The sequence below is a fragment of the Rhinolophus sinicus genome, linkage group LG14 (genome assembly GCF_036562045.2).
Source record: "Rhinolophus sinicus isolate RSC01 linkage group LG14, ASM3656204v1, whole genome shotgun sequence".
In the NCBI taxonomy this organism is placed as follows: Eukaryota; Metazoa; Chordata; class Mammalia; order Chiroptera; family Rhinolophidae; genus Rhinolophus; species Rhinolophus sinicus.
Genome location: NC_133763.1, coordinates 54,305,316 through 54,317,859, shown reverse-complemented (window position 1 = coordinate 54,317,859; position 12,544 = coordinate 54,305,316). Strand labels below are relative to the sequence as shown.

General features: G+C 57.9%; 1 protein-coding gene across 4 annotated transcripts in view; it reads left to right on the top strand.

Annotated features, from left to right (window-relative positions):
• Positions 1-5,442: 5,442 nt before the first annotated feature.
• Positions 5,443-12,544, top strand: part of MEF2D (myocyte enhancer factor 2D) — a 30,186-nt gene continuing 23,084 nt past the window's right edge. For 2 of the 4 annotated variants that reach the window (XM_074318999.1, XM_074318997.1), the window contains exon 1: positions 5,461-5,820. The gene's annotated coding sequence lies outside the window, so the exon portion shown is untranslated. Of the gene's footprint in view, positions 5,821-12,544 lie in introns of all 4 variants that reach the window. The other 2 variants (XM_074318998.1, XM_074319000.1) reach the window with 2 other exon arrangements.

The window sequence follows — 12,544 nt, the reverse complement described above, 5'->3', positions numbered from 1 at the left end:
TGAAGTGTCAAGAAGCCCCCTTGTTCCTGCTCCATTACTGTCCTGCGTCCCTGCCAGAAGCCCAACTGGGTTTCCTGGGCAAAGTCTTAGCAGCTGAGCTGGGGATGGGGAGAGGTGGAGAGGCCCTCTCAGGTCTCCATTGCAGACCAGTCGCTTGCGTTTGTTTGCATAATACTTTTGGTTTGACTGCAGAGATTAGGGCCTCACCCCCGCTCTACCTGAGGCTCTACTACAGAGCTTAAAACCAACCTAGGCACAGAGGACACATTTTTAGTGTTTTCTCCCTTCCGGTGACAACTTCAGGGGTGAGTTTGGAGGTCAGATTTCAGGAAATACTGGAATCATTCATTCATTCATTCAACAAACATCTTGAAAGCACTAACTGTAAGTCTCGCCTCGTGTTGGTACTGGGAATAAATTAGTACAGCAAGATTATTGAGTAAGAAGCTCACAGTTCAGTGGGCGAAATGACCATCCTAAACGCTACTCCCCACCATCACTGCATGCTTGCAGCCCAGTATACAGGAGCCTCACAGAAGATGTCCCATTTAATCCTCACAGCATGTCTACGGTGTACGTAGCATTAGTTCCATTTGAGATTTATTAGAACTAAGACAAAGAGACTTGATTCCAACTTCTGTGCCTTTTAACCATTGCCCTGTGGTCACTAACGCAGGGAAGGAAGACACAGATTCACTAGATGCGCTGGGGGTTCGAAAGTCAGTGAGCTAGTCTGTGCTTTGCATGCTCGGTGGGGCAATCAGGGACAGCCTCCTGAAAGAGGTGGCTTTGTGCTGGACTCCACCCATTCTACAAAAACTGGAGTTGACTAGCCACTAAGCGCTTTGTTCTTGGTGTGGGGATGCAAAGTCCTTGCCCAGCTGGGCAGGGATGGAGGAGAGACGGAAGTTATAACTGGGCGAGTCTTCAATGCCAAGCGCTGTTCACTGTCGGAGTTGTCCTGCTGCTCCTGGGTTTCTCTCCCAGGCGCAAATACCCAAAGTTCTGGAGAATCTGGAGGAAAGGCCTGGCTTCCTACTCTGGAAAGTCTTCCCTAATGCCTATCCTGCACTTTTTCCTGTTCCAACAGATTTCCTCACTTCCCATTTCATCCCTTTTTCAAGGCCAAAATCTCACAGCAGTAACCGGGCAGATCGAAAGCGGCTGGCCCTTTAAGGCCACCTTCTCCCCCCCACGTGCCGTCTGGTTGGGTTGGCGACGCTGACGCACGCGTGACGTCAATGGCAGCTGGTGGAGTCTGGGCACGAGGAGCGAAGTTGCGATGGGGGTGGGGGAGAGAGCGAGAAGGCGGTCATTTGCACTTAAAGGGGCCGTTCCCGGGTTAGTGGTCAGGACTTTAAAGAAACGTGTATCTGGCAAACTTTGCGTCCTGAACGACGGGGCAGTAAAAAGGCGTGGTACAGCTGAAGTCGCTGGTGACTCAAGTTTGCCATGTCAATCATGTCCTTCCGCGGAAAGGGGGAAATAGTCCGCCGGTGCCCGGGTTGGAAGCACGTGATCTGTAGGGGCGGATGGGGGGGGAGAGGGAAGGAGGGAGGAGCTGGGGAGACGAGTGTCAGGCTTCGTTTCAGCTGCCCCCACCCCCACATCCTGCCCACCCTCCAGCAGCTGCCACCACATCCTGCCCAGCCGGGGGCAGGGAACTTGTGTGTGTGAGGGGGTAGGCACTGACCTGGGACCCGGCTTTGGCACCCCTTCCCTGGCCCTTTCAGTTCCAGGGTGGGGCCTCTGCCCTTTGCCCTGGGCCTGGCCCCTGGCACCCTGGCACTGAGCTTGGGGCACAGCTCTCTGCCTGACTCCGCCCTGTCCGCCCCCCCCCCCACCTCTGGCCAGCGGGACTTGTCCAGAATCCCAAATCAGAGCTGCATCCCTGGGCTAGCATAGTTATCAATTGGCAAAAACGTTTGATGACGTTTTTACACTCTTAATCCAGGCACACACGTTCATGTAACAGACATTCGCTGAGCATATTCCATGCCAGGGCCTGCAAAGCCCTGCAGACCCAAAGTTGAGTTAAACTGCTGCCTCCAAGGAGCTCAGGAGCTGGTGATGAAGAGTAAATTAGAAACCAAAAATGTCAGTATGATATGGCGTGTACTAATGAGGTCGATACACAGAACAGAGAGCGGCATGGACAAGTAGAGACACAGGAAGGAGGACACACAAGTCCACGCGGAGAGTGTGTACCCAGCAGGACCACCGCCCTGGTGCTGACAGCCGTTTCCCTCACAAGCAAGATGGGGGATGCAGGGAGAGATTGGGGCTTTTGCTAGGATCACTGGAAAACTGGGAGAATGATGATCCCAATGGAAGGGATGAGATGGATGGGGGTGCAGAAGGTCCACGTGACTTGTGGGTAAGGCTACATCAGCCAGCCGAGGCTGGAACAGCAGGAGTGGCTCCCCAGAGTTACAGAACCAAGGCCAGGAGGAGAAACAGCCTTTGGGGATGAGGAAGACCTTTCCAAATTAGGTTGAATTAGGGATGCTTGGGAGCGTGAATAAAGGGAGTTGCTGAAGTCGCTTTGCCATGTCGACTTACGAAGATGATACTGTACAGAGGCGTTTAAACAAACTTTGTAGGACTTTGGTGGGCGACTTTCTGACTCCGGGGGGATTTCATAGCAACTTTGAGCAGTTAGATAACTTTTCTCTAGGAAAGATGGGTTGGTAGCCAGAAGCGGAGAAGGAAAAAGGAGACCTAAGCGTCTGAGCCTCCTCAGCATTTTCCACCTAGAGGACTGTGGGATGGGTAGTCCAGAGGCTAGGAGAAAAAGATGTAGTGAGTCACTTTCAGAAAGTCTTTATTATAATCTAATTTCCAGCAACATTACACTAGATCCTTTCTTAGTCCTCCATGGAAATCAAGACCTCATGTTTGCTACTTTTCCTTTCCCATGAAGTTCTCTCTCTTTCTCTCTATTGAGATAGATAGATACAGATATAGATATATAGATATACAGATTTTTTTTTTCTATCCCACTTGTAATGTCTATCAGTTTCTCCTACTCTGTTCTTCAGTGAATTATCATTTCAGCATCTTAGGGTTCAGGACACTCCATCTCCCCCATTGATCTCTTCCCTCCCCTCCTTTCTCCCTCTGCTCCCGCCCCTTTAACACCCTCCCAGGTGACTCACCTTCCTTCCTCATTCCTTTGTTAAGGACCCAACATTCCAAGGCAGGGAGGACCAACTGGCCAATCACAGCCCTGGCAAGCCTGAGTCTGGCTTGAGATTGGCTGGAACTGTGGTTGGCGGGAGCTCACCACACAGCTCTGTAGGAGGTTGGGGAGGGGGTTTCTGAGAATCAGCCCTGGGCAAGAAAATGCTCAAGGGCTGCTTTTGTTTTTGAGAGAATCCTCCTAGTAGAGCTAGGGCCAGAGAGGTCTCTGGCTTGGAGAACCTTAAAACTGGAGGCTGGCTGAGACCCCGCAGGTCTCTTGGTCCTCTGGGGCTTGGCAGCCCCCTGCCCACTTTGGTTTTTTTCTGTGATCTGGGACTCAGTGGTCTGAAGGCTGAGTTCCCAAGCCTGTTCCTAAGAAGCCTTTTCCAGCAGCCCTGGATCCCTCCAGTCTCAACATTCTGCTTTCCCGACGTCGGAAACAGCCGGAAAATAAACACCCTGATGACTAAACGGTTTCTCCAGCTAGAGCCTAGGGAAGCACTAAAAATAGAGGCCACAAGTGAGGGGAGGTTCCCCACTTGAGGGAGGGGGCACTTTCCCATCCTGCTACTGCCACAACCGTGGCCTGGCACAAGCCTCTGTTCTCAGAGCCCTTGGGGACAGGGCAGATGGGCTTCCCTTGTCTACCCTGGAGGGCCTGGCTGGGGAGACTGACATCTCCTGGTGCTGGGGTCCCATCTCCCGGATCTGATGGGGCCCTGAGCAGCTACATTTGGGGACAAAGGGGGACACTGTCCAATCAGGTTTCTTGAAGGAGGGGTCAGGTGGAAGGACTGGAAACTGAGGCCAAGGAAACAGGAGCCTGGCTCCCTGTCTTAGGACATAGTAGGATAAGCCTCCCACCTATTTGCAGAGCAATTCCACTGAGCTTGCCTCTTCTGAGGCCTGTATGTGATCACAGGCCTAAGGGGGCTTGCAGTCGGCCCTTGAGTTATCATAATGCAGCATGAGGTGTTCTAAGCAATCGACTCAGGAACTAATTTAATCCTCACGCCAAATTGATGAGTGAAGTACCATTATCACCACCTCCATTTTACCCATGAGGTTCATGGGTAAATAATGGGAAGTTAAACAGTGTGTGTTCAGTTAGTGAATGGTGGAATAAGGATTGGACTACTCCAAAGGCGATGCTTCCAATCGCTGTGACATTCGGCCTCTCTTGGTACATACTAGTCTCTTCAGCACTTAACCCAGAATCAAGTCTTTGTCCAGTAAATCAGACCCAGCCTGATAGAAATCAGCATGTATGAAGAACTGAGCACCTTCTGTTCTGCAAGCTTCTTTGAGATCTAAGCCAGATTCCATCATTTCCTCAAGCTCCAGGTAGAATGCAGCAGAACCTGGAGGTAACAGAGATGCTGGAGAGGAAGTCTGACAGGTCAGTTGTCCAGTAGGCGTGGCACCCACACTCCTGTTGTAGAATGTGTAAAGATTCGACACACCCTGGAGCAACCAGGAATTCATTTTTTTTTTTTAAGGGTTACTACTGCTTCTTTAATAAGACGCTTTTGGGCGTTTCCTTTGCTTGGGGAAATTAGGGTCCCGCCCCTTTAAATTGCCCCCCTTGGCTGTAAGTGCTCTGGGGCCTCAGGCACTGGGGATTAGGTCACCCAAGAACTATGAGCTGTCGCTTTAAATTGCTGGGCGTCTACCGAGCCAGGCCCTGGTAGGGAAGGGGGACTGTCACAGGTAGAGGGAGCAAACGAGCTCCCCAGGTAACCCCCAGAGATGAAAGTGGGGCTTCGGCACACACTAAGTGGGGGAGATGGAATCTTTTCACCACTTAGCGTCTACCCTTAATTTATCTATTTAGACTTCCACCGCTCAACTCTCCTGGGGCTCGGGTGGGGGGGAAGCTGTCGGAGTGTGTGTGTGTGTGTGTGTGCGTGCGTGTCCGGCTCTCGCAGAACCTCCCCGGAAAGGACCTCCTTAAGCGCGTGGTGGCAGCTGTGCTAGGCGGCCGTCCCGCGAGCTCCGAGGGGGCACCATGGGCGCGGGCCGATCCCTTTAAAGGCCTCTGGGTCTCGCCGCCCCACTTTGCCTCGCTCTGTCCCTCCCTCCCTCCCGGCCGGCGGAGGGATCTGCCGTACCCGGCGCTGCAGCCTAGCTTGGGCGGGCGGCCGGGTGGGGGCCGACCCGGCCCGGCCAGGCCGGGCCGGGGAAGCGAGGGGCGGGGCTGCGTCCCCGGGCCCGCCCCTGCTCCGGCCCCGCCCCGCCCCCCCACGGATCCTCCCATTGGCCCCCCGGCTGTCCATCACCCCCTGTCTCCACCCCTCAAGCTAGGCTGAGCTGTGCCTACGTCGGCCTCGACTCCCGGGGGCTGGAGGAGTTACCTTTGGAGCCCGAAAGGAGGAAGGAAGCAAAATATCAACACAGCCGAGGCGGCTTGGGCGCTCGGCCCCGATCCCCCGCCTGCCCGCCGGCTGCCTGCCCGCCCCCGCGCCCACGACGGGGGCCCAGGCCCCCCGGCGCCGCCCAGGGCCCGCGCGGACGCCGGCCTCATTTATTATTCCCCCGCCCAGAACTGCGGCTTCCCGGTGTTGAAGATCCCCCGGACTAGGGGCGAGGGCTGCCGCTTCCCTGCCGTGACACCCTCTCCTTGTCCCAGCGGGGCCGGTGAGTAGAGAAAAATAATGCGTCTGCCGCTTTAAGAGGCCCCCTCCCCCACCCCGTCCTGGGGCTGGGGTGGAGGGTGGTCTAGACCGTCCCCCAGAGGGGTGGGATGGGGTGGCCTTCTGGGCCGAGAGGAAGTCGCGGAGCTGGCTGTGTTTTCGTGTGGCGTTGGGGGGAGATTACATGGGGGACTGTTTGTGTTAGGGAGTCGGCTGTGGGGTCGGGGTGGGGATGGGCGGCTTGGGGGCGCGCCGGTCAGTTGGTGTCCGGGGGTTACGACGGCCTCCGAGTGGTGTGGGAAGGGGCGCCATCCTTAGAGGGGTCTCCGGTGACAGCCGGGACCGACTGACATTTTAACAGCCGGCCCTCCCTCCCTCTCTCTCCTCGCGCCGCCTGTTCCCTCCTCCTTGGCCCGAAATGGTGCAGAAGGGGGCCTGGGAGGGCGGCGGGAGGGTGGGGGCGGGGGGAGCCGCAGCTGTTTGGGAAGCGGGGGAGGGAGGGGGAGATGTTGTTCAGATGACACCGAGGTGGTGGGTTGGGGTGTGTGAGTGTGTGTGTGCCTGGGACTCATGTTTGGCGGGTGCCTGTGGAGTTGGGACGCGGAGTCACCACGGAGGTGGGCACACAGGACCCTTCCTTGGGACCTCCTAGCCCTCTTCCGAGACCCCTGATCTGGTTTGTCAGGAGCCCCAGCTGGAGAACCCCGGCCAGAAGTTTGCAGCTGTTCAACATCTGGGCAAGAGTTCTCCAATCCCTCTCCACCTATGGCAGGCTGAACTGGGCTTGGAGTGGGGGTCCAGGGAGTGGGGTGGGGGGCTTTTGGAGACTGAGATGCATCTAGTCTCTCTTCCCAGTGCCAGCCCCATCCTGCCAGTGTGGGTCTTACAGAGATGCGGGGAAAGGGGCCCCCTCCCCCAGTGATTCAAACTGACCTCCCCACAGCCACCTGAGGTCTGGTGTGAAAGGAGGGCTCGTGGGGGTGGGCAGGCTCCTGGCCACTGGCTCGGTTATCCCAGGTTTGTCCTTCCGAATGGGAGGCCCTGAGTCCCCTTAAGCAGAGCATTGTTGAGGGGTTGGGGGAGGGCACTGTGGGTGGGTCCTGTGTCCCCTTCCTGTGCTGAGCCCCCCTTTGAGGTGTCCTTATAGGCCTGGCGTCTTGGTTGGGGGGGGTGGCCCTCCCCCACCCCCTCAATGGGTCGCCTAGGCAGTTCAGGGGCCAGCCTGTACTATGGGAAGTTTGCCGTCTGGGGCAGTGACCTTGGGCTGCTCTGGCCTGGAGATAGGAGGGGAGCACAAGATTAGGTGTTTTCAAGTCAGGGAGCTGTCCACCTCCCACTCCTCTCCCAGCCCCCCGCATGGAAGTCTCAGTAGCTGAGGAGAGCATCAGAAAGGCACATGTCAGTATTCACAGATGTCCACCCGCCCCAGGTCTCAGCCTGGCTGTCCCAGCTCCCACGGCCTGCCTGGGAATGAATTTCCTTCCTGTGGTTTCCCAGTGTTGGGCAGGAGGTGGGGGTGGGGTGGGATCCATGTGAGGGTGGCTGAGGACCTGTTTCTGTGAGGTGATGGGGACCTGGAGCTTACGCTTTGCTCTTTTCCCACTTGCCCCAGCACAGGCATTTGAACCCTTGACTCTCAGTGATCATGTTCTCTTTGTGGTAACTCTCCTGCCCCCAACACACCTGGGGTGTGTGTGTATGTGTGTGTGTGTACATGTACAGTTTAAGGGGAGGGGTCCCTGGTTTCCCTGGGGAAAGGAGGAGCTTTCACACACACTCCTTGAGAGACCAGAGAGGTTACACTTTTCACCTAAGACCACACAGCAAATCTGTGTCAGAACTTCAGTTTAGCTGCCACTGTTTCAGGCGCAGCGTCATGCGAGGGAGAGACCATAGGAAGGAAGACACAATCCTTGCTCTTGGAGGCCGTGGTCAAAGGGGAGAAGCAGGGCCAGTCAGAGAGCATTATAACCCTAGTGTTGGGGGATGGGCGTGGGAGGCTGGGCTGGAGCTTCTGTCTGCTGCACTCAGTGCCTGGAACAGAGTGGTGGAAGGGTGCTGCGCGCTGCCGATTGTCCAGCCCAACTCTGTACCTGCCGCCCCTGGGCTGGAGGGGCCTGGGCTTTCCAGCTCGGCCCTGCTTGGCTACTGGCTCTTTTCGTAGGCTGGGAGATATGATAGTCTTTCTGGCTGCTGTTATATAATCTGTCTCCAGCAGTTTTTTCTTTTTTTTTGAAATCTTCCCTGGGTCTTTCTTGGGAGGTGTGATGGGGGAGGAAGCAGAGGGTAGACTCCCCAGGTGGGGGCTGGAGAACCAGTAGCATGGAGGCTAGGGGAGGCCTCCTGACCCCTGAGGGGACCGGGGGAAAAGAGGCCTGTGTATGGTGACCTAGCCCCTGCCAGCCTCCCCCTCTGACCCAGCCCGGGGATGGTCTCTGCTGTGGGCGTCCCTCACCCTCTGTGCGTCCTGCCAGCCCCCTCCTGGCCAGCTGGGCCCCTGCCTTCCCTGGTTGGCACTGGGTCCGGAATCTCGGTGCTTACCTTGGTGCAGGCCTGGTGTGGGTGGGCCCTGTGTCAAACACGTTGACACCCACTTCTGTATCTCTGTGGGGGCAAGGGGAGTCAGCGACAAATGGGGGGGGGTCCCAGCATTTCGCTAGTTGTATTTGGAGCCAGGCTCCTGCTTCTCTGCCAGAGGGTGGTGGTCTTTACTGGAGAAGAGGCGTTGATGGGGTGGGTGAGAGGGGCCTCGACCTCCTGGGCACAAGTCCGAGTTGGTGTTCAGCTGGGTTCTGTCACCTAGAACCTGTCATCGGGTCAGGTTCTGGGTCTGTGGCACTGTGGTGGCGGGTTCTCCCCAGCCTCTGGGACCGTGGCTGGGACTCGCCAGGCTTTCTGAGGCCAACCGGTTTGAGGCAATTACCTCCCTTTTATAGGGAAGCAGGAGATGGTCGCAGGCGGCATAGCCTCAGCATCACTGTAATCGCTGGTGGCTTTTATGAGCCAGTCATGGGTTCGGAGTCCGGCCAACTGTCTGTCCTTCTGTCCCAGTTGGGTGACTTACTCATGAGGGGAGGGGGAGGTGCTAGGTGCCACGAGCTCTGTTCTGGAAGCTTGCTGTGTCGTGGTTGCCCTGTCTGTGCACAACTGCAGCAGGCAGGATGGGGCTCAGACCTCAGGAAGAACTTCCCAGAGGAGTAGATGGGGAGAGACAGGACTCTGACTTGGCCTGGGAAAGAAGAGGCTCTCAAAGCGTTTTCTTCTTCAGTGGCTCTTGGTGGCTCTGCTGAAAGGCCTTGAACTTTAGCCTAGTGGGGATGGTGCAGTTTGGCTCCCGGAATATTTACTTTTTCTCCCCCTACCTGGGGCTGAAAGTATTCTGAGGAGAGTGTGTCCTGGAGCTGTGGGATGGCTGCCTTGGGCTCCTTTCCCCAGCTGAGGGCTGCGGGTGCTGGGTGGGCGGCCGGGCAGACTGGCACGCCCAGGTGCCCCTGGCTGGCCCCCAGCATTGACCGGCACCGTGGTCATAGGTGTGCCAAGCTCACACGCGTGTGCAGACACCCACGGAGCAGCTGCCGCCCTGTGGGGGCAGGGGCAGTGAGTGGCAAAGATGATTAAAGGATTGGAGATTGGGGATACAGTGGGGGGCGGGGGGCTGGACTCAAGACACCTAAGGGTGTGCAGGATGAGAGAAGGGCTGGCTGAAGCAGGCGGGATGGAGGTCAGACTACAGACGGGCTTGTGCGTAGAGGGGCCTGGCTGACTGCCATCCCTGCCCCTACGTCCCCACCCTCCCCCACAGTCCCTCTCTGTGGCCCTGACTTTGCCTGCCTCAAGCCTCACACTGGCCTCACACTGACGGGGTGTCCTTGGATAAGTCAGCTTCCCAGATGTGGGAGGGTGTCACCTGGCCTGTGGTGATCAGAGCACCTGGGTGTTTGGGGGTTTGTCACTGCTCTCTGTTCCCCTCCCCACTCACCCTGACGAGTGCGGCCACTCTGAGGTGCCAGGGTTACATCTGAGCCCTCAGGCTTTTGGGGGCAGATGCCTGGCTGGGCGGTCCCCGAAGCCCTTTTTATTAATTTTTGCTTTCTTCTGATTTTTCCTTTTCCTGAGGCTGTGGCCACAGCCTCCCCTTCTGGGAGCCTAGCCATGCACTCACTGACTCTGCCTGGACCCTGGCAGCCTGGGGGGGACAGTTGTCCCCACTCTCTGATCTTCCCTCCCTCCTGCTTTCGGCTGGGAGGGGAGGGACTTGTCCGCCAGGCCTGCCGCTGGCCACACCCAGGCGGGACCATATTTACTCATTTAAACTCACCCTCCCAGGAGGCTCCAGGCTCTAGGCCTGGTCACTGACCTGGCTCAGTGCCTCTGGCTGGGCGCTCTGGCCACTCCCCTGGGAAGCATATAGAGAAGGAGCTTCTTTTTGCACCTGGTCGAGGGAGCGTTACCCCACTCACCCTATTTTCTAGTGTACCTGGGAGACCAACTAAAACGTTTGAGCTCCTTGTGGATTGGATGAAGGATGCTTCTAACTTGTGTGTCCCTGTGTGCCAAGCTGTGTGCTGCAAACATACGAAGACTCGTTCAATTCTGTCCACACCGTTTTTATAGTTGAGGAGAATGGGCAGAGGTTTCAGTGACTTACTCAAGCTTTCCCGGTGAGGAGGTGTTCAGGAAGGGACCTGCCCTGCAGGGGGCAGTGGGACAGGAGGCCCTGGGAGGCCCCGCAGTGGCGGGAAGAGCCGGCTGGTAGGCTTCCCTGGCAGAGGCAGAGGGCTACAGTTTGGTGGCAGGTGGAGGGGAGGTGCTTGGTTTCCCTGAGGTGTTGTCCTCTGATTGAGTGCCGTGGACAGAGTCCCCTGTGAAGCAGGAATGACTGACCCTCAAGAGACCCTTCCTGGGGCCCCGTTAGTACCCCCTGGAATGGCCACATGAAATGGATGAGGAGAGAGACTGCACTCCTGGCTGCCTGGACCACGCCTTCCAGGTCCGAGGCCCGGAATTGCCCGAGCCCAGGGGGGACCCGGCCTGTGCTTGGCCCAGGGTGAGCAGGATGCACTGTGCTCAGCAGTCAGCCCACCTCTGCCACTTATTCCTGCCCGGTGACCTTGGGCAAGTCCCTGCCCAGCTCTGAGTTGGTTTTCATTTCTAGGAAAGAGACACCTCACCTGGGGACGAGGCGGTGCAGCGGGGAAATGTGTGGTGCTCAACAGAGTGGGTGCTTGGAAACTGGGTGCCTCCTTTCTTAGGACCTGCCTCCTGAGGCAGCTGCCCAGCCAGAGGGGGGCGGGGCGGGCAGTGTCCTGGGTGGGGACCCGCAGGTGTCTGTGTTGGGGGGGTCCTCCAGGCTTAGGGTGCAGTCTGTCCTCCCCTGGACCCCCCCCCCCGTCCTGGTGGTCTTGGGAGTCTGTGTGCAGCCCTGCCCGCCCCCATCCAGCCGTCTCCCCGTCTCAGAAGCCCTCCACACCAATCCCTGTGGCTGCACGCTCACCCTGCCGGCAAATACTTGGGGTTGAGGGTTGGGGGAACCAGAAATTAGAGAGCTCATTCCCAAACCTCAAGGGAGCAGGTGTGGGGGGAGGAGGGGCCTGTCTCTTTCCTGGGTCCTTCCAGTCCAGGTGGATGGGGTAGCACGGAGGCTAGGGGACAAGCAGATGACCTCGAACCAGCAGCTTTTCCCCTGGAGGCATGGGCGCTGTGTTTGCTGAGGGGTGATGGGGGTTGACCGAGGAGGGCCTGCTTCAGGCCTTCCCGGACACGACCGGCCTGCCCTCCAGCCCCCACAGCTGCCTGCCTCCCTGCTGACTCCCCTGTGCAGCCTGCCTGTGGCAGGCCCTGGGGCCCCAGCTGACTGGGTGGGGACAGGTGTCCGGGACCAGCTGCTCCCTCTTGTCTTGTCCACCTGTCAGCCTGGGGGTGGGGAGCTGATGGGGAGGGGAGGGGAGCGGAGGCACCTCTTGGCCCCCTCACCTGCTCCCTGGGGTGCGGCCTGGGTATGGAGCAGCAGGAGGATTGAGCAGCCCCAGGCAGGGCTTCGCCCTCAGAGGAAGGACAGCTCCAGACATAGCCATGGCAGAGAAGGCTTGGTAGGCAGGGGTCCTAGCTGGCAGAAATCAGAGGGGTCTGCACAGCGTCTCCAGGAAAGGGTGAGAAGCTGGGTAAGGGGCACGAGTCGGATCTGGGGCAAGTGTTTGCATAGCCGTGTGCAGGTACCCCCCCCCACTGCCCGCCTGGCCCCCCTCCATCTGGCTGGGCATCTTAGCCTCACCTGGCACCTTTCCTGAAAGCAGCAAGCTAATCCTGTAAGAGCTGCCTGGCTGGCCGCCTCGCAGGCCCACGCAGCTCCGCTGCCCGCCCTCGCCTGCCAGGGGCTTAGAGGACTGTCCTTCCAGGCAGAAGGGGACCAGCCACCGCCCTGCCCTGAGCCGCCCCTTTAAGTCCTTGCTGGGTGGCTTCCCGGGGTCATGAAGTCTCTAGGAGGATTTGCTTTCCCTGATTGGATTGGCCTCTTTTGGGCCCCTGTCTGTAACCGTAGGGGGGACACCTCCCGCTCTGACCCTCCACCTTCCCTTTGCTGTGGAGTCTGAGGGCCCAGGGTCAGGCCCCTCCCCTCTCGCTGTGTGCTCACTGTCCCAGCAAGCGGGGCCTGACCTGCTTCCTCTGCTTCAGCTAGAGCACCCTGCCCCTGCTCTGAGGGTGAGAAGAAAGGGTCTTGCTGCTTTAAA